Source organism: Myxocyprinus asiaticus, chromosome 3, assembly GCF_019703515.2.
Source record: "Myxocyprinus asiaticus isolate MX2 ecotype Aquarium Trade chromosome 3, UBuf_Myxa_2, whole genome shotgun sequence".
Classification (NCBI taxonomy): Eukaryota; Metazoa; Chordata; class Actinopteri; order Cypriniformes; family Catostomidae; genus Myxocyprinus; species Myxocyprinus asiaticus.
In genome coordinates, this window is record NC_059346.1 from 45384499 (window position 1) to 45409077 (window position 24579).

The 24579-nt window shown below is 38.4% G+C and overlaps 1 pseudogene; it reads right to left on the reverse strand.

Moving 5' to 3' along the window:
- Nucleotides 1–2416: 2416 nt before the first annotated feature.
- Nucleotides 2417–24579, reverse strand: part of LOC127420713 (tyrosine-protein kinase JAK2-like) — a 40523-nt pseudogene continuing 18360 nt past the window's right edge.

Below are 24579 nucleotides of genomic sequence, written 5' to 3' on the forward strand. Positions count from 1 at the left end.
TGACTTATCAACATTTTCTACGATAAAAAGGGATCACGCAATGTACAATGTTTAAGAACAAACGAATGACAGTACATTGAGTACATTAAGGCGAATGCACTGTTCTAAACTATTTATTCTCATGCTCATTTATTCTAAATGGGATGAGCAAGAACTCTAAGGAACATGATGCTTAGATTGCTTATGTTCGATAAAACAAAACTGTAAAGTATTTGACTGTCAACTTTTCCTTGAAGTTTTTCCGTTAAAATCACTTTAAATGGTTCCTTTAAAGGGATAGTTCACCCAAAAGTGAAAATTCTCTCATCATTTACTCACTCTCATGCCATCCCAGATGTGTATGACTTTCTTTCTTCTGCAGAACACAAATTAAGATTTTCAGAAGAATATTTCAGCTCTGTAGGTCTTCACAATGCAACTAAATGGTGACCAGAACTTTAAATATCCATAAAGCACATAAAGGCAGCATAAAAGTCATCCATAAAACTCCAGTGGTTAAATCCATGTTTTCTGAAGATATATGATAGGTGTGGGTGAGAAACAGATCAATATTTAAGTGCTTTTTTCTTCTTTTTTTTTTTCCTTTTTGGACCTTCAGATTACTGGTCATCATTCACTTGCATTGTATGGACCTACAGAGCTGAAATATTCTTCTAAAAACCTTTTTTGTGTGTCCTACAGAATAATGAATGTCATACACATCTGGGTAAATGATGAGAGAATTTTCATTTTAGGGTGAACTATCCTTTTAAGCTTAAAAAATCTTCAAATGCAACAAAAAAATAAACTGAAAATATACATCTGGAACACCTGCTATGACTTTCTCACCTTTTTCCCCTCTCATAAGTTTGCATCCCTGGAAGTAACAGTCAGCAGTCCAATTATAAACAACTGTGTGTAGATAGTGATGGCCTAATCTTAGCTAAAACAGGTTCCATGCTCAAAACTTGGTTGGGATGGTCAGGGTCTGGAAAATAATTGGTATCTCTTGTGCTTTTAAGCAAAGATCCAAAATGTTTCAGATTGTTTTTTTTGTTTTTTTGTTTTTCTTTTTTTTTTTTTTCATTTTTGATAGACTGTAATAAGTTGCTTGCTTAAAAAATATAATCTAATCGTCTAAAATAGGTGCAAATACATGCACACATAATTCACCCAATCATCTGTTTTGAAGTTGTTACAAAAGGTATGTGAATGCTGCCATAAACAACAGCAATGAAACAACTCAAAAGCCAGCACCACTTTGATGCATTGTGGAAAAAAAGGCTACGTTTGTTTTCATTTCAGTAAACAATGGGACAAAGCAAAGCTGTATGTTTGGCTTATGACTAAGCACTTTAGCAATATTAAAGTGTCAAATGAGTAATTCTTCCTAGAGAATCTGAATAGTATACCCAGATCAGTTTCATTTTGGAAACTCAATGATTAAATATGGTGCAAGAACATGGTGCCAGAGTTTAGTGGGACAGTTGGTGAGGTGGAAACTGTTGCCAGCCAGTTGTAAGAGGATAATGTCACATCTGTGTTTCACATACCCCACTGTTGCCATTCCACAGCTCAGAGGGGTTGACATTTTAGAATACACACACGGCATGTTGCTTTATCAGAGCATACAAGTCCCTTTTTACCCAATACAAAACCAGTAATACTTTCTATCCAGTAAATACAAAGAATGTTTGATTGAGGCCAAAGGAAATTTAATGCAACATTCCTACCGTAGAATAACCTGAAGTTTCATGTAAGCATAATGTATGGCCTAAATATATGCATTCCAGTCTGACAGAATACACAGCACTAAAGAGCAGTAAGTTAGCTCATGAATTGTATGTCCGTTGGTAGAGGATAAGTTTAAAAATAGCAGTGGGAAATGGCTACTTATTTTGGGCTTTCAGGGAGGAATTTTAAATGCATTAGTGGGCTCCATTATATATTAAAAGAAAATAGAAAGACTTTGTCTCACAATAGCAAGATCTTTTATATCTTTTCAATCAGACACCACCCGCGTTACAACAAACAACCTTAAAAAAATTATATTTTTTCAAGCCTTCATTTATATTGCACTGCTTTCAAACAGTTAATATATAGCGAGAAGTGCATTCATGTTTCATTTTTATAAAATGATAAAATCATCTTTATATATATACATACTAACATGTGGATGTAAAAATGCACTGTACTTTCTTACCATTGTTGGTAGAGGGGTGCACGCCAGCTCTGCTAGCATAGCCAACAACAAAAAATCAAAACATTCTTGATATACTGTAATGGCCTCAATTGTTCTGACAGAAGATGAGGTGCTTAAGTCTTAAAGGTTAGATCTGCCGCAATGGCACAGTGAAACATTTTAAGATGGAGGACAGGGCCCGGGACCAGGGCTGGCTATCCACGTGGCAGCTTACATCAGAGTGAAGCTTCTCTCTTAAAACGCAGGCACTTGGGTATATCTGTCAGAATCGCTGCCATTCCGAATCAAGTCCACACGGAGGGCAAGCCCCTTGAAGGTTGGCCGAAGACTAGGATCGTTGTCCCAGCATTCCTGCATGATCTTGCACATCTAAAAGAGTTGTTATTTTTTAAAACTCTGATGCACAATTGTCAGGAATTGATGAGAAATTATTTTTGAATCAGTATATAATACATTTTCACTCCATCTTTTATTACATTAAATGCAAAGTGCTTGTATTTGTGGCATAATAAATTACAGCAAGATTTTGCAGCGACGGTGAGAAAACAGCAATTTTTAATGAACAAAGCAAATTACACACTACTCTCCATACAAAGTTAGGATATAACAGTTACTTTCATTATCAGCATTGCAATCATGTTTTAAAAGTAACATCTGAGTCATCAACCAGACATTGTTCGCACTTTAGTCCTGATAATGCAGTGGGTTCTGGCTGTTGTAGATTCCTGTTTACCGCTTGTCGAACCGACCAGTTGGAAAAGATTTCTGCTGGGTTTGAAAGCTGTCGTTTATTGCGGCCAGCAACTATTTCCTTGCACGATGGCCAAAACTCTAAATATAAGGTATAATTTCCTAAAATATAATGTTTTATTTTATTTTTATATTTCTAGAAGGGGGACATGTCGCCCACCCCAGGTTAAAATGGTTGCTACGCCCCTAGCTTTGTTACTTCTATGAGACATTGATTTTTATTATTGAAATTGTAAATCTTGGCTATATCATATCAAGATATCAAGTGTACATAGCCTTCACGAATAAATGAAACAACATGCGTTTATAAATTATCAGGGAAATGAAAACAAAAATGATGGATAAAAATACACCATGTTGTTTTTGTTGTAAATTTTACAACATTGTCAAATGTGACATATAATGATATGATAATTTTGTAGTGCGATCTTTGATTTAAAAGCCAGTGGTGAATAAAATAAAATAATATGTATAAAAATAATGGCTAACATTACTTAAAATATCCAGGAGACCTTTAAGTAAATTATTTAGGTCATACTGGTTCAGCTGTCTTAAGTCTTAAGTCTTTAGTCATCTACATACTGAAAATTAATTAAGTAATCTGTATCTGTATCACCAAAACATGCCAAGCAATCATTAACAAAATCTATGTGTGTTAAGAAAAAACTAACTAAATAAAAATAATACATTATTTAGTTTTTTTTTTGCCTAATATGAAACAATGTTTCAGATTGGAAATTTGAGATTATAAATGTCTAAAATTGTAACATATTAAAACATCAAAAACATAAAAAACATCTAAAAGTAGGTACAATGCATCCATAGTAAATCAGCTTTGTTAAAACGGAAACTACTCTTGCCTAATATTATGGGCAGGGTGTGTGTGGAAATTAATACTAAATATAAATAATTAGTTTTGGCATATTTGACCAATTGTAGCTTTAAAAGTTCAAGAATATTGCTGTCGTTCACATTATTTAGACAAATGGCAGTTGAATTTCTGCACTGCTTGTAGTATGCTTAATTTTTGTTGAAAGCTTACCTAAGACCTTGACTTGTACTGCTCTATGTCAGTGTATTGTTTTCATGCATTTTTCTCACCAATTTTGCAAAACATTATTCTGTACAGAAGCGAAACTAATAAGATTAGAGATTAATCAGCTCTGCACAGCCAGTCCTTTCATGGTTACATTCATTCTTGAATGACTTTGAGGGGATCTGTGTTGTATGTGTTCTGATATTTGGTACCTCAGAGAGACAGCCCACAGGTTGAGGTAAATGGTTTCCTCTTTTCAACTGCTCGATGAGATGATAGACTATCGTCTGTCCCTGCTTATCACCTCCCATCACACTCAAGAACACCTGAGCAGAACAAAAGAATGGGTGGGTAATGTTATGCACTCATCAGCAAGGATTGTGTCAGGGCAACTGAAGCAATTTTAAGAAGTGCCGTTGACAAGTTTTGTGGGCCTTATGATTTACACAAGCAAAGCAATTCAAATACATTATTTTTTCGGATTACATTTTTTTATTGATTCACATAAATGAACACCATAAAACAAAACATATATACACAAAATCAATCTTAACCCCCACTATTAACATGTTGTACCTCCCCATTCTTCTAAATGCCCCTTCCTCAAAGGCTGCCACCCTTCCCATCTCCGAGCATCACTCCTGAAAAGAGGGTACTCCAGCTGACCTCCAGCCCCTTAAAATGATCTGCCTGGCGATCATGACACTGGTTAAGACCCAACTCTTTATGTGTCTACTTTCAATGTCGATGACTGCCCCATCGCCCAAGATACAGAGTCTGGGCCAAAATGATACCCAAGTGCCTAATACATTGCACACCAGACTCTGAACCTTTAACTAAAACTTCTGTATCTCAACCCCCCCCCCCCCAAAGACATGGGTTATATCTCTGTCCTCTGATTGGCATCGCCAGCAGGTGGGTGTGTCTTTAAGACCAAGCCTATACAATTTAGAGGGGGTCCAGTAGAACCAATGTAAAATCTTGAATTGTATAAGGCGCACCCTTGCGTCTCTAGATGCAGTTTTGATGTTTTTTAGAACCCTAGCCTACTCTCCCTCCTCCATTTCCAAGTTTAAATCTTTCTCCCATAATCTCTTGAAAGTGGTTGAGGCTCCGTCCCCCAGACTCTGAATTAACAAGGAGTAATACACTGATGCCTCATGACCTTTTCCAAAAGCAGTAATCATTACTCCCATAATATCTGCTGCTTTAGGAGGGTGTATGCTATTCCCAAAAATAGTACAGAGCAAGTGGCGCAGCTGTAGATATCTAAAAAACTGAGATCTGGGAATCCCAAAATGTTGCACTAAATTTTCAAAGGATCTCAATACACTGCTCTCATATAGGTCACCGAGTGTATTAACCCCCCTTACAATCCACTCTGACCAGCAGAAAGGGGACTTTTTAATGCATAGTTTGGGGTTTAGCCATAAGCTCGAGGCAACATTTAGATAAATGTCCGAATTAAACAATCTGGACACTTTTGTCCATACCGAGTGCAAATGCGAAATAATGAGGTGTGATTTAGCTTCTCTGGTTAATTTGATAGAAAGGCTTTGCAATGGCAAAATAGGGGCAAGAACTTCCTGGGAGGGGCTTTTTCAGGTGGAAGGGACCAATGAGCCAAATGTCTGAGACCGAATGCATAATAATAAAACAAAATCTTGGGTAGGCCTAGCCCACCTTTGTCAGTTGGCCTATGCAGCTTACTAAAATGTAATCTGGAGTGCTTACCATTCCAAATGAAGGACTTCACTATGCTGTCAAATTGCTTGAAATAAGAGAGGGGGACATCTATAGGGAGTGACTGTAGCAGGTAGCTGAATTTTGGAATACAGTTCATTTTAATAACATTAACCTTCCCAATCATAGATAAATGTAATGAAGCCCACCTGTCCACATCGCTCGAAAACCTTTTTATTAAAGGGTCAAAATTAACTATAACTAAATCAGACACATTTGCTGGGAATAAAATACCCAAATACTTGATGTCCTGTTTGGGCCACTGGAAGGCACCCGGCTGGAAGGCCGTTACTGGACAGTACGTGGTCAGAGCCAAAGCTTCGGATTTATAACAACTGACTTTGTATCCTGAGAACTTGGAAAAGGAATTAATAATTCTGTGGAGGCAAGGCACAGATCTAGTAGGGTCAGAGACGAATAATAAAATATAATCTGCGTAAAGCAGAAGCTTATGCGCCACACCTCCCGCCATCACCCCTGGAAAATCATCCTCATTTCTTATCGAGGCTGCTAATGGTTCCAGGGCAAGACAGAACAATAATGGGGAAAGAGGGCAACCCTGCCGGGTGCCCCTATCCAGAGTAAAATAATCTGAAATTAATCCATTTGTTTGCACCACTGCTACAGGGTGTCTATACAGTAACTTAATCCAAACAATAAACGTACTCCCGAGCCCATACATTTCCAAAATCGTAAAAAGATAATCACATTCTACCATATCAAGCACCTTTTCGGTGTCAAGTGAGATGGCAGCAACCGGAGTCTGATCATTCACCACTGACCACATGATATTGATGAAACGCCTAATGTTATCGTATGAGCTGCGGCCCCAAATAAACCCCACCTGATCTATATGTATAAGAGATGTCACAACTTGATACAGACATTAATTTCAGTCTTTAACATTTGTTGGAAATCAGGATTTTGCAAAAGGGATACATTAAAGCACCAGCTGTATGATTTCTTTTTCTCCGTATGTGGCAACACCTCTAAACTCACCAGGGTGTGATCTGAGACTAAGATGTTTCCAATTGAGCAATCCACAACAGATGAAATGAGGGACTTGGATATATAAAAAAAGTTAATAAAAAATATATTCTAGAATAAATCTTATGGACTGATGAAAAGAATGTATAGTCCCTACCAGATGGGTTCAAAAGTCACCAAATATCTGCAAGACCAAGATTTTTACACATCCTGTGAAATGTTGCTCTAGGGGGCTTACACACTTTTGCTTCACTGTGATCAAGGACTGAGTCCATCAAAAGATTAAAGTCTCCTCCCAATATTATATCATGAGGGGTGCCAGCGGCTTTCAACATCACTTCCAGATCTATAAAAAAGCCCTGATCATCAGCGTTAGGTGTGTAAATATTAGCCAAAATCAACCTTTGCCCCTGAATTTCTGCTAAAACAATAATGACTCTTCCTAATTTATCTTTAATCTGTTTGAAACATTTGAATTGTAGATGTTTACTTATCGATGTAATGACTCTCCTGCTCTTACTTGGGCCAGCACTAAAGAAAACATGTCCACCCCCTAACCGTTTCCAAATTTTTCAGCTTCCTGCAAGGAAAGATGAGTTTCTCGAAGAAAAACTATTTTATATTTCTCACGCTTAAGAAATAACCTTCCTTCTTTTTATGGGGTGCCCCAAACCATTCACATTCCACATGGAGAAAGATAACCCACTCATATTAACATTTGACATTTTGATATGATTGATTAAAATTGTGTGTCAAAAACAAGATTATAAAGACCACATTCCAACATTAGTGCAACAATCAAACCCAAAATTCACCCCCCCCAACCAAAAAAACATAAAAAATAAAAAATTATAAAGTGCGCATTAACACCACGCACGACAGTGCCAACCGGCGTCAATCCCTCTAAACTCAAAAGGTCCATGTATGCCTATGAGAGCCCCCACGACAACTTTGCCATCAGATTGCTCAAGTCCGGTGCTTCTGCACAAATTTTGTAAGGTAAAATGACATAACAGAAAATACTTTGTAAAACAAACCCCAGCCAATAGGCAGAATAAACACAAATAACATGTAGATTCATTCACAGAACTGTCTCGATGGTGTGTTCATCCACAAAAAAAATTCCAGCTGCTAGCGGTACCAGCACAAAAAAATAAAAATAAAATAATAATAATAAAAATATATAATATTTATTTATTTATTTTTATTTTTTTAAATATAAAGCCGTTCAGTTTCCTCGGACAGTCAAATGAGTGTTCAGTGAGCCAGCTGTTCATGAGTGCAGCAGATGACTTAATCCTCCCAATGTCCTGCAAAAATACTCTACAAAACAAACTCCAGCCAATAGGAGGCATAAGCACAAAGAACAAGCAGATTCATCCACAACTGACCCGAAGGAGTGTTATTCCACAAGACAAACTCCAGCTGCTAGGCGGAACCAGCACAAAAACAAAACAGGTGACTCGGTTCCTCGGATGGTCAAGAGTGTATTGAGCGAGTCAAATTCACTTGGAGGCCACATAAAAAAACACACCGTGACTTCCTCAGTCCTTCAACTTCATAAAAGACATTGATTGTTGTGGACATATAGATATTTAATCCTTAGAATCCACTCTCAATCTGGCTGGGAACTTCAGTGTAAAAGCGATCTTCCGTCAATGCAAAATTTCTTGAAGGAGAGTTATTCCATAAAACAAACTCCAGCCGTTAGGCGGAACCAGCACAAAAAGAAACAAAAATAGCGCCCAGCTTCCTCAGACAGCCAAGAGTAAGTACAGCAAGTTAATCACTCTGGGACCACATGAAAAACACCAAAAGGCTTACTCACTCCAATGTTTCTATGAAGGACAGTGCTTGCTTGGGACATGTAAATACTTTGTGGCCATCCTTAGTCTCTATTCTCAGTTTGGCCAGAAACATCATTGCAAAAGCGAGCTTCCATTGATGTAAGAGTTTCTTGCATTCTTTGAATCGATCACATATCTCTTGTCGAATTCGCAAAGTCTGGGAACAACAAAATGTTGTGATTCTTCCAAGAAAGCCTTCCTTTAATCCTCGCCTCGCGCAACACAAGATCATTATCGGATGATCTCAGAAATTATGTCCAGAATTGATCGGGGCCTGTCTCCCTCAGTGGATCTGAGAGCCGGGACTTTGTGAGCTCGCTCGATTTCCAGCTTATGACCTGTTATGTTGAGTAGACTCGGGATGAGCTCACCTAGGAATTCACCATATCTCGGCCTTCTTCATCCTCAGTAATTCCAACAATTCGGACATTATTTTTCTGGCTGTGGTTCTCAAGGTCTTCCAATTTTTCAAAAACACGTTCCAAATCTCCCTTGGTCGCTAGCGTATTAGCAGCTAATTCCCTCTCCGATGACTCCAGATAATCGATCCGTTTCATGACGTCCGACAATCTTGTAACCAACTCAAGAGAATTTTGTTTCCATCGCCGTAATTGATCGTCGTATTACAGCGAGATCCTCCAAGTCTGCAACAACCTTCATCAGCATATTTTTTTTAAAATGTTGAATTCTTTGCCATATTGACTTCAAAGAACAAATATGAAGCAGGGTGTATCAAATCTCACCGGATTATAACACAAAAATAATTAAAAACTAGCAAAGTGCAGAGAGCTCATTGTTTACACGTCCGCTCCTCGCATGGCATCACGTGACCCTCAAATACATTCTTAAAGCAACTGTAAAAGGTTGTCAGGTTCACATTTACAGGTTTACAGGTGCAAGAAAGTCAAACATCCAGGAAAAAAAGGAAATGACAATGAAGCAAGTTGTAATACATACTGTTGGTGGGCTACAGAGCTTGTCGCTGTATGTGAAGTACTCATACAGAACCACTCCAAAACTCCAGAAGTCTGATGCTACCGAGAACTTGCTCTTAGTACGGGACCTGTCAAAATGTAGAACAATTCAACTGCTTGTCACGCATCTATTTCTCTATTTCATCTAACTTCTTATGTATTGACTCAATGAGCCCGTTTACTTGCACAATAATTCACAGATAACCCCCCCAAAATCAGCTCATTTAAAAAATCTGACAAGTAATAAAACCACGTTTACATGAGATTTGAAATAATTGCGTTATTGTCTGCTTTTGACAACAATCAGTGAAGAGGAATTCACACAACACTTGCGCACATTGGATAAGCCAGTAAAAACGCTGGTAAAGCTTTTTTACATGCAATGCGGAATCTGATTAATGGGCAAAATATCTACCTGTGTCATTCGGTTTATTCTTATGCTGTTTCTGACCTTACACTGATAAAGGAAAGCTGTTTAATGTGACACACGTTGTTGGCGTTATTAAGCATATTGGTGAAAGTACATGCATGTACACGTGCTCAATGTTGTGCAGGAATACAAATCCTATTACTCTCTGGAAATCTGCATAGAAATTTATAGTTTAAGAATTTGAGCTGTACTTTATACACATTGATCTGGTCATACTTGTCTACAAACCAAAACCAAACAAAACTGTGTAACTGTGTAACTTTGTCGATGTTAAAATACTTTCTCATATACCACCTTAAAAGGATAGTTCATCCAAAAATGACAATTCTCTCATCATTTACTCACTCTCATGCCATCCCAGATGTGTATGACTTTCTTTCTTCTGCTGAAAACAAAAAGATTTTTAGAAGAATATTTCAGCTCTGTAGGTCAATACAATGCAAGTGCATGGTGACCAAAACATTGAAGCTCAAAAAAAGCACATAAATGCAACATTTGTGGTTTGATATATGTCTTCAGAAGTGATATTATAGGTGTGGGTGAGAAACAGATCAATATTTAAGTCCTTTTTACTATAAATTCTCCTCCCTGCCCAGTAGGTGGTGATATACACAAAGAATGAGACTCAGCAAAAACTAAAAAAGAAGAATGTGAAAGTGTAAGCGAAAGTGGAGATTGATAGTAAAAAAAGGACTTAAATATTGATCTGTTTCTCACCCACATCTATCATATCGTTTCTGAAGACATGGATTTAACCACTGGAGTCATACGCATGTGTACGCACACTTACAGAAGAAGTTACTTTTAATTGACAACACCAATTACATGGTTTGCCCCATATTTTAACAACTTGCACCCAAACTGCACCCGAACATAAATTGACATGAAACAAAGACACCTTCAGCATGAGTTGGAGATGCATTCAGCTGCAGACATGTATCAGGTTAAACTATTGGTGAGTTGTGTAAGGTAACACAGAAGCTACATGACTGAAGTGGCTGCGGGGGAAAGATCAAGTAAGATCAATGCCATTCTGTGCATGTCTTCTGTCATGTTTCCATTAAAAGCAGGAGAATTTCGTCAAATATTTAGTAAAAAAAAAATTGCATTCGAGTGCATTATAATTGATTCCCATCATTGTGATTCCAAAACACCAGTGAACACGTATTCATGACAGAAGATAGAGAGAAAATGAGGACCGTGAAGAAAAACTGCAGCACTTTTAAAAACTGTAATATAAAGAGAAATACATTACTTTCATGTAAGTGTTTTCTATAAAAATAAATACAAAAATAAAATAAAATAAACATTATTAACATGTACAAAGGCCAAATTTATTTTTAGTGATAGGCTACTATTTTAGGATGTTAGTCAAATACTATAAACGGAGGAGCCCAATTTTAAACGGAGAGCGCTTGTCGTTGAGCTTTAAAAATGGAATAGGCATATTAATTACAGGGACTCTCTCCAGGTTCTTTAACCTTGTAGTATTCTTTGTCCTGAGGCAAGACCTTAGTCAGGCCAAAGTCACCGATCTTCACCCGGAACTCATTGTCCACTAGGATGTTTCGTGTGGCCAGGTCTCTGTGAATGTACCACTTTGTTGCGAGGTATCCAATGCCCTGTAGAGACACAAGAGAACATTTCCGGATATCAGGATAACATAGAAATCTAATGAGGTACTTAATAGAGGTACTTTGATACCAGTGTTGGGTGTAATGCGAGTAAGTAAATAGTTACTGTAATCAAATTACTTTAAACTTGTAATCAGATTACAGTTACTGACATTCAGTTGTTACATCTACATAATTTTGGGTTAATACATAGTACTAAAATAATATTGTTACCCTGGAACACTTTTAAAACATGAATGCACTCCATAACGAGTCATAATAAGGGAGTTTATGACTTGCGTACCGTCAATGGATGAGGTGGAAATACTGTTGGTAATTAGTCACGATTCATCTCAGGTGGATGTCCTCACCGCTTTCTCCCCAGACAGGCGCTTGACCATGCCCATTGTTTTAGAAAGTAACTTAAAATTAAAGTTACTACTAATGTGATTACTTTTTCAGTGAAGTAATGAAGTGTGTAATCTGATTTTAATTTTAGAGAGATAATTAGTAATATAAAGTGGTTTGGTACCAAATCAATACTAAATTAAAAATGTATATGTATATTAATGTAATACCGACTCAGTTTGGTACTGCTACTATAATAAAGCCAGCCGCTACGAAAATATTGGTGTGCACCTATTATGAAAATTACAGTGATCTCCAGGAAAACCAGAAAGACAGTAAAGTACTACCACAGAAAAATTACATCTTTAAGCTTTTCAATAGCCCTAACTGTAGACTGATGATCACCTGCACACTCAAATAGGCAGCACCACCCTAAACTCACGATATTGGTTAAATAAATCTTGCTGTGTTGGGTTGGTCGGGATGTTTTGACTGCGCCACAGTGTTTACATTATTTGAGGAAATCAACCTACGTAGCTATGAGAAAGTATTTTAACATAAAAATTATGCATATCACCTTTAACTTTTTAAATAAAAGAAGTGTGCTTTTAGCATTTTAGTTTTTGCTGTGGTTTCTCAATTGGAACCGTGAATTGGTACTGGTATTGATTACTGAAATGTTGATAACGTGACAAAGCATGCATTTTTGGATCAAATAGAAACAGTTAAGAGAAAGAAGAGACTTACAGGTCAAAATTAATAGAGCTGACTGCCTCAGACTAACATTACTCTACAAGAGGAATGGTCCTCATACCTTGCATATTTGAGAGGCATAATGCACAAGTTTCATGTGGTCAATCCTGTCTCTGTTCTTGTTAAGATAGTCTCGTAGATTGCCGTATAGAAGGTACTCCATAATCAGCCAAAGGTTTCTCCTTCCTAAGGGAATAAGAATACAAGCATAAGAATTCCACCCCTTTTGACCAGCCAAAAGATTATTCCTTGTGCGACTTTAGGGACATTTTTGTCTTTTTCATTTTTGTTTTTCGATCATTTTGGCTGTGTTAATGCCAACGGCATAAATTTTGCCAAAGGTGTGTATTTTTGGGGGAATTTTGATATATCAACCTCAGTTCCTATAATACATCTATAATACATTGTTTACACAAAATAGTTACACTCAGGACCTTAAGGACAAAAATGTCCCCATTGAAATCCATTAAAAATGCAATAATTGATCCCAGTGCCATTATAGCATAAAATCATGAATTCTATGTATTATGCTTTCATTCTGGAGCCCCGGCTTCGAAAAGTATTATTTCTTTTTAATATTTTCCACCAGATGGCGCCATTATTCTCATGTTTAGCCTATAGAGCAAATACATGCTTTTTTCCTATTTTGTGTTTGCTGTATTATAGAGCACTGCAGGCCAATTGAATAAATGATGCAGCTAAAATTGTGTGTGTGTGTTGGTATGGATGTCAGAGTGTGTTTTGTATGTGTGTATTGAAAAAAGTATGTGTGTGTAAAAACAACAACAGTGGCATTATGTAAACGAACTGGCATTTAAAGGGTTAAAATCCTGAAAATGAATGAATATTTGGTAGTTATGATCAGGACTGATGCTGGTTAAAAAAATCTAAGTCAGTGAAAGTGGAAAATAATATTAATATATAATATTTTTATGGCAGTTTTTTGATGTGGACATTTTTGTCCTCTAAGGTCGTGAGTGTTTTTTTTCTTAAATCTGACACTGCACAAAAAATAATAATGCATCAAAATCAATGTTGTTTCAGGACACTGTATTTTAAAGATAATTTTGTAAAAATCCAAATAACTTTACAGATCTTTATTGTAAAGGGTTTAAACAATGTTTTCCATGCTTGTTCAATGAACCATAAACAATTAATGAACATGCACCTGTGGAACGGTCATTAAGACACTAACAGCTTACAGACGAGTAGGCAATTAAGGTCACAGTTATAAAAACTTAGGACACTAAAGAGACCTTTCTACTGTCTCTGAAAAACACCAAAAGAAATGCCCAGGGTCCCTGCTCATCTGCGTGAACGTGCTTTAGGCATGCTTGCATGGAGGCATGAGGACTGCAGATGTGGCCAGGGCAATAAATTGCAATGTCTGTACTGTGAGACACCAACAGGATGGTACAGGATGGCAACAACAACTGCCCGAGTTACACCAGGAATGCACAATCCCTCCATCAGTGCTCAGACTGTCCACAATAGGCTGAGAGAGGCTGGACTGAGGGCTTGTAGGCCTGTTGTAAGGCAGGTCCTTACCAGACATCACTGGCAACAACGTCGCCTATGGCACAAACCCACCGTTGCTGGACCAGACAGGACTGGCAAAAAGTGCTCTTCACTGACAAGTCGCAGTTTTGTCTTACCAGGGGTGATGGTCGGACTAGCATTTATCGTCGAAGGAATAAGCATTACACCGAGGCCTGTACTCCGGAGTGTGATCGATTTGAAGATGGAGGGTCCGTCATGGTCTGGGGCAGTGTGTCACAGCATCATCGGACTGAGCTTGTTGTCATTGCAGCCAATCTCTACGCTGTGTGTTACAGGGAAGACATCCTCCTCCATGTAGTACCCTTCCTGCAGGCTCATCCTGACATGACCCTCCAGCATGACAATGCCACCAGCCATACTGCTCGTTCTGTGCGTAATTTCCTGCAAGACAGGAATGTCAGTGTTCTGCCATGGCCAGAGAAGAGCCCGGATCTCAATCCCATTGAGCACGTCTGGGACCTGTTGGATCGGAGGGTGAGGGCTAGGGCCATTCCCCCCAGAAATGTCCGGGAACTTGTAAGTGCCTTGGTGGAAGGGTGGGGTACCATCTCACAGCAAGAATGGGCAAATCTGGTGCAGTCCATGAGGAGGAGATGCACTGCAGTACTTAATGCAGCTGGTGGCCACACCAGATACTGACTGTTACTTTTGATTTTGAACCCCCCCCCCCCCTTTGTTCAGGGACACATTATTCCATTTCTGTTAGTCACATGTCTGTGAAACTTGTTCAGTTTATGTCTTAGTTGTTGAATCTTTTTATGTTCATACAAATATTTACATGTTAAGTTTGCTGAAAATAAAAGCAGTTGAAAGTGAGAACATTTTTTTGCTGAGTTTGTCAAAAGGGTTTAAATTTGGCACTCAAAACATGAGTTCATTGATGTCATTAAGTCAGTCTGCTTTTTTTATTCCAACTGTTACTCCTGGTAGGAGGCTTCCATAAATATTTAGCTTATACGTAGGATTACATTCTACTTAAGTTTAGTGGTGCGATGCTCAAATTTAGTAGTGTGTAAATTGTGACTTAGTGCCCATTTACCCCACAACTAGGATAAGTTCTAAGTTTAGTATAGCAGGTGCATCCGGCCCCAAAAGAGCAATTTTTGGTTGAAGAAATATTGTAGAAAAAAAAAAAAAAAAATGCAGCAGTTTGCACTGATTGTGGAAAATCTATGAAATTCAGAAGAGTCAGACTTCGGTTTATTTGGTATGAAAGCAAACAATCCTAACTTGTATAACTGAACCATTATTGTTGACATAAAATTTGCCAATTATAGCTGAATGCATTTCTCATTGTAAACACATGGAGCAGAGTACATGTTTGTGAGTCAAGACCATACCAACTTCCACAAATATTTTCATGGTGGAAAACCAGGTTAAAAATATAAAAGGTGTAATGATAAAAAAAAAACAACCATAGCTCACGCCCTTATACAGTGCATCCGGAAAATATTCACAGCGCTTCACTTTTTCCACATTTTGTTATGTTACAGCCTTATTCCAAAATGGATTAAATTAATTATTTTCCTCAATTCTACAAACAATACCCCATAATGACAACATGAAAGAAGTTTGAAATCTTTGCAAATTTATAAAAAAAAAAACAAAAAAAAACACATGTACATAAGTATATACAGCCTTTGCTCAGTACTTTGTTGAAGCACCTTTGGCACCAATTACAGCCTCAAGTCTTTTTGAGTATGATGCTACAAGCTTGGCACACCTATTTTTGGGTAGTTTCTCCCATTCTTCTTTGCAGGACCTCTCAATCTCCATCAGGTTGGATGGGGAGCGTCGGTGCACAGCCATTTTCAGATCTCTCCAGAGATGTTCAATCAGGTTCAAGTCTGGGCTCTGGCTGGGCCACTCAAGGACATTCACAGAATTGTCCCGGAGCCACTCCTTTGTTATCTTGGCTGTGTGCTTTAGGTCGTTGTCCTGTTGGAAGATGAACCTTCGCCCCAGTCTGAGATCCAGAGCGCTCTGGAGCAGGTTTTCATCAAGAATGTCTCTGTACATTGCTGCATTCATCTTTCCCTCGATCCTGACTAGTCTCCCAGTTCCTGCCGCTGAAAAACATCCCCACAGCATGATGCTGCCACCACCATGCTTCACTGTAGGGATGATATTGGCCAGGTGATGAGCGGTGCCTGGTTTCCTCCAGACATGACGCTTGCCATTCAGGCCAAAGAGTTCAGTCTTTGTTTCTCATGGTCTGAGAGTACTTCAGGTGCCTTTTGGCAAACTCCAGGCGGGCTGTCATGTGCCTTTTACTGAGGAGTGGCTTCCGTCTGGCCACTCTACCATACAGGCCTGATTGGTGGAGTGCTGCAGAGATGGCTGTTCTTCTGGAAGGTTCTCCTCTCTCCACAGAGAAATGCTGGAGCTCTGTCAGAGTGACCATCGGGTTCTTGGTCACCTCCCTGACTAAGACCCTTCTCCCCCGATCACTCAGTTTGGCCAGGCGGCCAGCTCTAGGAAGAGTCCTGGTGGTTCCAAACTTCTTCCATTTACGGATGATGGAGGCCACTGTGCTCATTGGGACCTTCAATGCTGCAGACATTTTTCTGTACCCTTCCCCAGATCTGTGCCTCGATACAATCCTGTCTCGGAGGTCTACAGACAATTCCTTGGACTTCATGGCTTGGTTTGTGCTCTGACATGCACTGTTAACTGTGGGACCTTATATAGACAGATGTGTGCCTTTCCAAATCATGTCCAATCAATTGAATTTACCACAGGTGGACTCCAATCAAGTTGTAGAAACATCTCAAGGATGATCAGTGGAAACAGGATGCACCTGAGCTCAGTTTTGAGTGTCATGGCAAAGGCTGTGAATACTTATGTACATGTGATTTTTTTCATTTTTTTATTTTTAATAAATTTGCAAAGATTTCAAACAAACTTCTTTCACATTGTCATTGTGGGGTATTGTTTGTAGAATTTTGAGGAAAATAATGAATATAATCCATTTTGGAATAAGGCTGTAACATAACAAAATGTGGAAAAAGTGAAGCGCTGTGAATACTTTCTGGATGCACTGTATCTCCAGGTCAGACTCAGTAATACAGGGCTGATGAACATGGCTGTCTTTTCTGTTTTTCCCTCCTGTAGTGCTTCACAGTTGATTTAAAGACTGCATTGCGTGACTTGATGATGTTGTGTTTTGTGATGTGATGGTTAATCCCAGCTCTGAGACTCTCTACACTATATTCGCATCTGGAGATCATTTGAACACAGGCATAGGTGGCTAGGCACATTAATATAAACTATAGAACGGTGATTAAACTGGAACTACTTGTGCACTGAATGGTTATAATTCATGCATGTTAACATATACAACTTTTACTGTCTAGATGCATTAGTATATGAAGAAATTAACATTAAAACTCTAAATAATTCATTATGAATGCATTATCAATCTAAAAATGGGGGAGAATTCCCCCCTGACCTGGATCTTATGGGGGGTATTTAAACACTTTGAGAGGGGGGAACAAAATGTTTAATACTATAACAGAAATGTTACAACAATCTCACCTGAATCTCATGGGGGGCTACTTTTCTAAATTTTTACCTGAAATGTTTTTCTTTTCCTTTCAAATTTCAGATTCAGAAAATATTTGTGCAAGTATGACCTTTTGTCTTCAGTCACTTGTTTCCCTAGAAGATGTAATGCAATCATGTTTCTGCCTTTCTTGTCAAAGGTGCTGTATTGTGAGGGAGTGCCACAATGTAAAAGGCAATGTTCTTAAGTTCAGTAAATAAGTGACAACATCACGCTTCCTCGCTGCACGCGCCCACACAAAACTCAAGCGTTCAAACCTTACTGCACGAGAGAAAGAGATTTTATTAGTTAATCTGTATGGACTGGTTTACCAATTCCCAGCTACATGTTAAATGGATAAAAGTGTGCAGGAATTACCTGCATTATAAATGTGGAACATGTGGGAGTGATTAAAATTGTGCACAATACCGGCAATCCTGTGCCCAATTTCAGGCCCTGATTATCTAATGTTAACTGGTTTTAACGAGTCCGAGAACTCGTTATTTTCGAGCCACTTGTTGTTAAACTTACATTTCCCCATTGTTTAGTATTTGATTACTTCACTTCATAATCCACCTCAGCACATCCTGTACCAGCATCAGTTACCATAGTTATCACCAACCAGTCAAAACACGTTTGCTGCGTCTCCTATATTCACACCCTTAAAATGTAAGACCTCCGGAAACAATATTTAAGTCTTCTTATATTTAAGATATTTAAGACTTTTTATGACCTTCAATATTAAAAAGTGAATATAATTCTTTAAGACTTTTTAAGACTTTTTAAGGACACTGCTGCTTTATCAAAATAACCAAATGCTCATCCGTACTACAGGGCAGTAATTCAAAAACTATTCTTGGCTACCTTGCCTAGCTGCTGCAGGAAATTAGATGTCTTTCCTCAAACTGCACTGGCTTCTCATTCTCAAATGCTCCAGTACTGAATCCAGATGCTCCTGCTCTGCTGGGCAGTATGTCACTCTCCTTTACAATCTCATAATCTGACAACACATTTAACCAATAATGAGTTAAAAAGTGTAAAGCAAGGTGTGACAGGACAAAAGGCCAGTGTGTATAACCAGGGGTGTAGCAGTCATTTTAAAAGTGTGTGTAATGTATATAAAAGCGTGTCTGCATATCTATTGAGTTCAGTAAAATGCATAAGTGTTCTAAGAATACAGCAGATCTATCTTTTTTCTGACAGTCTGTCGACTGCACACCAACATAGAGGTAAAAAAACAGGAGCTGATATTAAAAATAGCTTTACATATTTAACACAGATCTAGTCATCTGCTTAAACTGGCAAAAAGAATAACTTGATGAAGACACAGGCACTGACATAAACTCTTACACTTACAATTTGTGCTTAAAAAAAGGATTGTCCTTTGTTTTGTTTTTTTCTACAGTACATTTCACGTAATGCTGCCAATCAAGAATGATATGCCGATAAATAATTTTCATTTGTGTGTTCCTCATCTCTATATTCTTAATTTAGATCAACATCAGTGGCGATAAAAAACATGGATAAATGAAAGCAACGTAAATGAACGGAGCCGCATTGATTAGACTGTCTGACTGATGGCCTATTACGTCATAAGGGATGTTTCGGCTCATGAAACTCACCTGTGACTGGATGGATGGTTGCTCAATCAGCCCAAAGTAAAAAAAAATGCAACGAATACTGTATACAAATCCACCATTTATACTCAGTATGGGTTTAGCTTGAAAAAGTGCGGGGGACCAAATCACCTTTTTACAGATTGCGGGGGACATGTCCCCCACGTCCCCTGTGGCTGCTATGTGTGTGTGTTAATAACCTGGATAGAAAAGACTGTTAAAGTCTCATATAACAGCTCTGAATGAAGGTCTGAATGTTGGCTCATAGTCCATGCAACTGTTGATCAGGTTAGTGAGCCCAGTCCACTTGGGAGCTGGAAGTTGATGACGGTTTTCATAAAATAAATGTTTCTGAAAAGAGGAACACAAAAATTGCTGTTCAGTAGCAAAGACTGTAGATTTTAAGTCTTTCCAAATGAAAAACAAAAATGAACTTGCAAGACTATAGATGGGATTAAATACTTAGTTCATTTACATTATAATGTGACACTATGTTTCATTAATTAATGCAATTTTTAACTTCAGGTTTTGTTGACATTTATTTAAATGTATCAGTACATTCAGATGTACATTGACAATACTAGGTATCGTCGTACCTTGGAATTGCATATCTCCCATAAAGTTTTACCAGTCTGTGGCAAGACTGAGGTTTTGGGGGTCTGGGATGCTTTCAGGAGGCACCCAGGGGATTCGCTCCACAAGAACTAGGAGAACATTTACGGTTTGGTGCCAAAAGACATACTGGTACTACTTGAAGTTTATATTCAATCACCCATCATTTTAATAATATTAGAAAATCCAATTCTCAAATGAGACCACATTTGTACCATAGCGACCAAGTTGTTTTAATGGAAAATACTGCCCTCTGCTGGTCAAGTGCACAGGTACAACAAGTGAAAATGGTGAATTTAGAGAAAAATTTGCCAAAATAATTCTAGCTAGTAATTCCATAGATTTACTTTCTACTTTATAGTATCTCTGAAAACATATTATGGTGGTTTTATATGGCTTCCTCTCCAAATAAAATTTCTCCAAATTTTATTTAAAGCATATTGAGATATTTTGTCCTCAGGTTTACAATATAGCAGTCATTTCCCCTCTTAGGACTATTTTGTGGGCATCCAACAATATAGTTGACATTAATAAAACTGAAAGTTCTATAGTTTGACTATTTTTTACTAAAAAAATAATGAATCCTTATGTATTCTTTTCATTAAAAAACACAAACAAACAAACAAACAAACAAACACTTTATTTATCACAAAACCTTGTTCTTATATCTGAACATGACTGGTCAAATAGTTTACATGGTAGTAAAAATAAAACAGCCAGAGATTCACACAAGCTCCTAACAGCATTCACACCGTTTACTCACTCTCTCTGGGCAGCACTATGATGCTGATGCCAGGGTCACTCAGTTTGATAAATGGAGGGTTTCCTAATGTTCTGTCCTCCTCCCTTATCAAAAGGATGTTTTTTTGCACGAACATTCCCATGAGCCAGAGTCTTCTCCTCCTGTGTGTGGGGAAAAGAAAAAAAAAACGTCAGCCCCCCACCCCTCGCCCCCAAAAACATTGTTCTTTCAAGTCATTCTTGAACTGTTATGGTTTCTTAACAAGAAGAGCATAGCCCAAGCAAGCTGTTTGGCCACCTCCAGCTTCCACAAGATATTGGGTTCTTGTTTTTCTTCAGGTATGTGTCTAAAGATCCAAATTTCACATATTCCTGTACCATGATGTCTAAGATAAAAAATAAATAAATACAAAATAAATAGCAAGCTCAGGTATTTTGTAGCATAACCTATCAGTAAATCAGAAAGTTATGTAATTTTGGTCATGTGCAACCGATGTGATGTACACTCACTCTCTTCTCCACACACACAGGTGCCATACATCTACACCAGATGTGTGTGATTGTGTGTGAGCTGGCTCATCATACTGGCAGCTTCAAAGAAAGACTTGGAGGAAAAACAATAATATAGCTGTGTAAGAAACACATTAAAAGTACATTAAATATATTTTGAGAAAATGTTTTATTATACACATCAACTTACACAACATGGCCAAAAGTATGAGGACAACCTCATTAATTAACAAGTTTGGTTGCAACTTTGTGGCAACAGTTAAAGGAGGGTCCTTTTTGTGTTCCAGCATGACAGTGCCCCTGTGTACAAAGCAAGGTCTATAAAGAAATGTTTTACTGCGTAATGTAGAACTTGACCTGTACAAAGCCCAGACCTGAACCCCACTGAACATCTTTGGGGTGAATTGGAATGCCAGCTGAGCCAGCTGAGCCAGGCCCAATCGCCCAAAATCAGTGTATGACCTCACTAATGCTCTTGTGTCTGAATGGGAGCAAATCCCTGCAGCCATGTTCTTACATAAAGTATAGTAGAAAGCTTTCCCAGAAGAGGGGAAGCTGTTATTGCAGCAAAGGGTGAAATGTTCATCAAGCACATATGGTGTCCACAAACTTTTGGCCACATAGTGTATGTCAGCTGTTGACTAGGGATGTGTCAGGGTGGTCGACAAATCGACTAATCCTCCAACGACTGACTAGTCAATTAGTAGGGTCGACTACTAACATTAATATTTTTAGTGGTGATGGTTTTAACGGGAGAAACAATTCTCAAATTAATTGAGAGACACCACTTCTCAGAGAGCTTCTTTTTTTTTTTCGTTGCAATCTTGCAGTTCTGCGCTTTTGAATGTGCAGCAATGATCGCCTTGAAGCACTCTGGTTACATTGAAGCACTTCGTTCAGGATGCACATTCCAGTCGGTTTTGGAGCCTTTCTTATTTTTTACTTTTCTTACTTTGATAGATTTGTGCAATAAGATGTTATACAACCCCAATTCCGAAAAAGTTGGTACAGTATGAAAAATGCTAATAAAAACAAAAATGAGTGATTTGTAAATTATAATCACCCTTTGCTATATTGAAAGCACCACAACTAAACATTATATGATGTTTTACCTTGTGAATTTCATATTTTTATTTGTTTTATGTACAGAAATTTCAAATCAGATGATTGCAACATGCTCCAAAAAAGTTGGGATAGTTGAGTGTTTTCCACTGTGAAACATCACCATTTCTTCTAATAACACTTATTAAGCATTTGGGCACTGAATACACAGGTTTGTTAAGTTTACAATGTGGAATTTTGACCCATTCATCCATTATGTAGGTCTTCAGCTGCACAATTGTTCGGGATCTTCGTTGCCGTATGGTGTGCTTCATAATGCACCACACATTCTCAATTGGAGATGGTCAGGACTGCAGGCAGGCCAATCTAGCACCCACACTTTTTGCTCACACAGCCATGCAGTTGTAATCTGGGCAGTATGTGGTTTGAAGTTGACCTGCTGGAATATGCAGGGACGTCCCTGGAAAAGACGGTTCTGGATGGCAGTATATGTTGCACAAAAATTTGTACATACCAGTCTGCATTCATGGTGTTCTCACAGATGTGCGAGTTACCCATGCCATGGGCACTGGCACACCCCTGGCCCATGCAGACACTGGCTTTTGGACCTGACGCTAATAACAGCTTGGATGGTCCTTTAACTCTTTGGCCCGGATAACATGATGGCTGTGTTTTTCAAAAACATTTTGAAATGTGGACTTTCCAGACCAAAAAACACAGTTACACTGTTCTACTTTCCATCTAAGATGAGACTGAGACCAGAGAAGTCGGCAGTGTTGATGTAGGGCTTCTGCTTTGCATAGTAAAGTCTCAACTTTCAAGGTTTACCCAAGTAATCCCAAGCCCATGTTCATGATATCCATTACAGATAATTGATGTTTTTTAAGACAGTGTCATCTGAGGGATCAGAGATCACACGCATTCAGAAATGGTTTTCGTCTTGCCCCTTACACACTGAGATTTGACCAGATTCCTTGAATCTTTTAACTATATTGTGCACTGTAGAGGGTGAAATGCCCAAAATCCTTCCAATTTGTCTTTGGGGAACATTGTTCTCAAAGTGCTGGATTATTTGCAGAAGCATTTGTTGGCAAATTGACAAATCTTGAACGATACTTGCTCTTGAAGGACTAGGCTGTTTTTGGAGGCTTCTTATATACAGTTGTGCTCAAAAGTTTGCATTCCCTTGGAGAATTGGTAATATATGTACCATTTTAAAGAAAACATGAGTGTGCAGGCAAAACACATTTCTTTTATTTCTTATGGGATTCATATTCAACTGTAGGTTATAACAGAATGGCACAATCATAAAACAAAACATGGCAACAATGAAAAAAATGAAATGACCCCTGTTCAAAAGTCTGCATACCCTTAGCTCTTAATACTGTGTATTGCCACCTTTAGCATCAATGACAGCATGCAGTCTTTTGTAATAGTTGTCTTTGAGGCCCCAAATTCTTGCAGGTGGTATAGCTGACATTCATCTTGGCAAAATGCCTCCAGGTCATGCAAAGTCTTTGGTCGTCTTGCATAAACCGCACGTTTGAGATCTCCCCAGAGTGGCTTGATGATATTAAGGTCAGGAGACTGTGATGTCCACTCCAGAACCTTCACCTTTTTCTGCTGTAACCACTGGAGGGTCAACTTGGCCTTGTGCTTAGGGTCATTGTCGTGCTGAAAAGTCCAAGAGCGTCCCATGCGCAGCTTTTGTGCAGAAGAATGCAAATTGTTTGCCAGTATTTTCTGATAACATGCTGCATTCATCTTGCCATCAATTTTCACAAGATTCCCCTTGCCTTTAAAGCGCACACCCACCCCAAAACATCAGTGAGCCACCAACATGCTTCACAGTGGGGATGGTATTCTTTTCACTATAGGCCTTGTTGACCCCTCTCCAAACATAGCGCTTATGGTTGTGACCATAAAGCTCTATTTTGGTCTCGTCACTCCAAATTACAGTGTGCCAGAAGCCGTGAGGCATGTCAAGGTGTTATTTCTACCGGGCTTTTTTGTGGCATTGGCACAGTAAAGGCTTCTTTCTGGCAACTCGACCATGCAGTTCATTTTTGTTCAAGTATCGTCGTATTGTGCTCCTTGAAACAACCACACTGTCTTTTTCCAGAGCAGGCTGTATTTCTCCTGAGGTTACCTGTGGGTTTTTTTGTATCTCGAACAATTCTTCTGGCAGTTGTGGCTGAAATTCTTTCTTGGTCTATCTGAACTTGGCTTGGTATCAAGAGATCCCCGAATTTTCCACTTCTTAATAAGTGA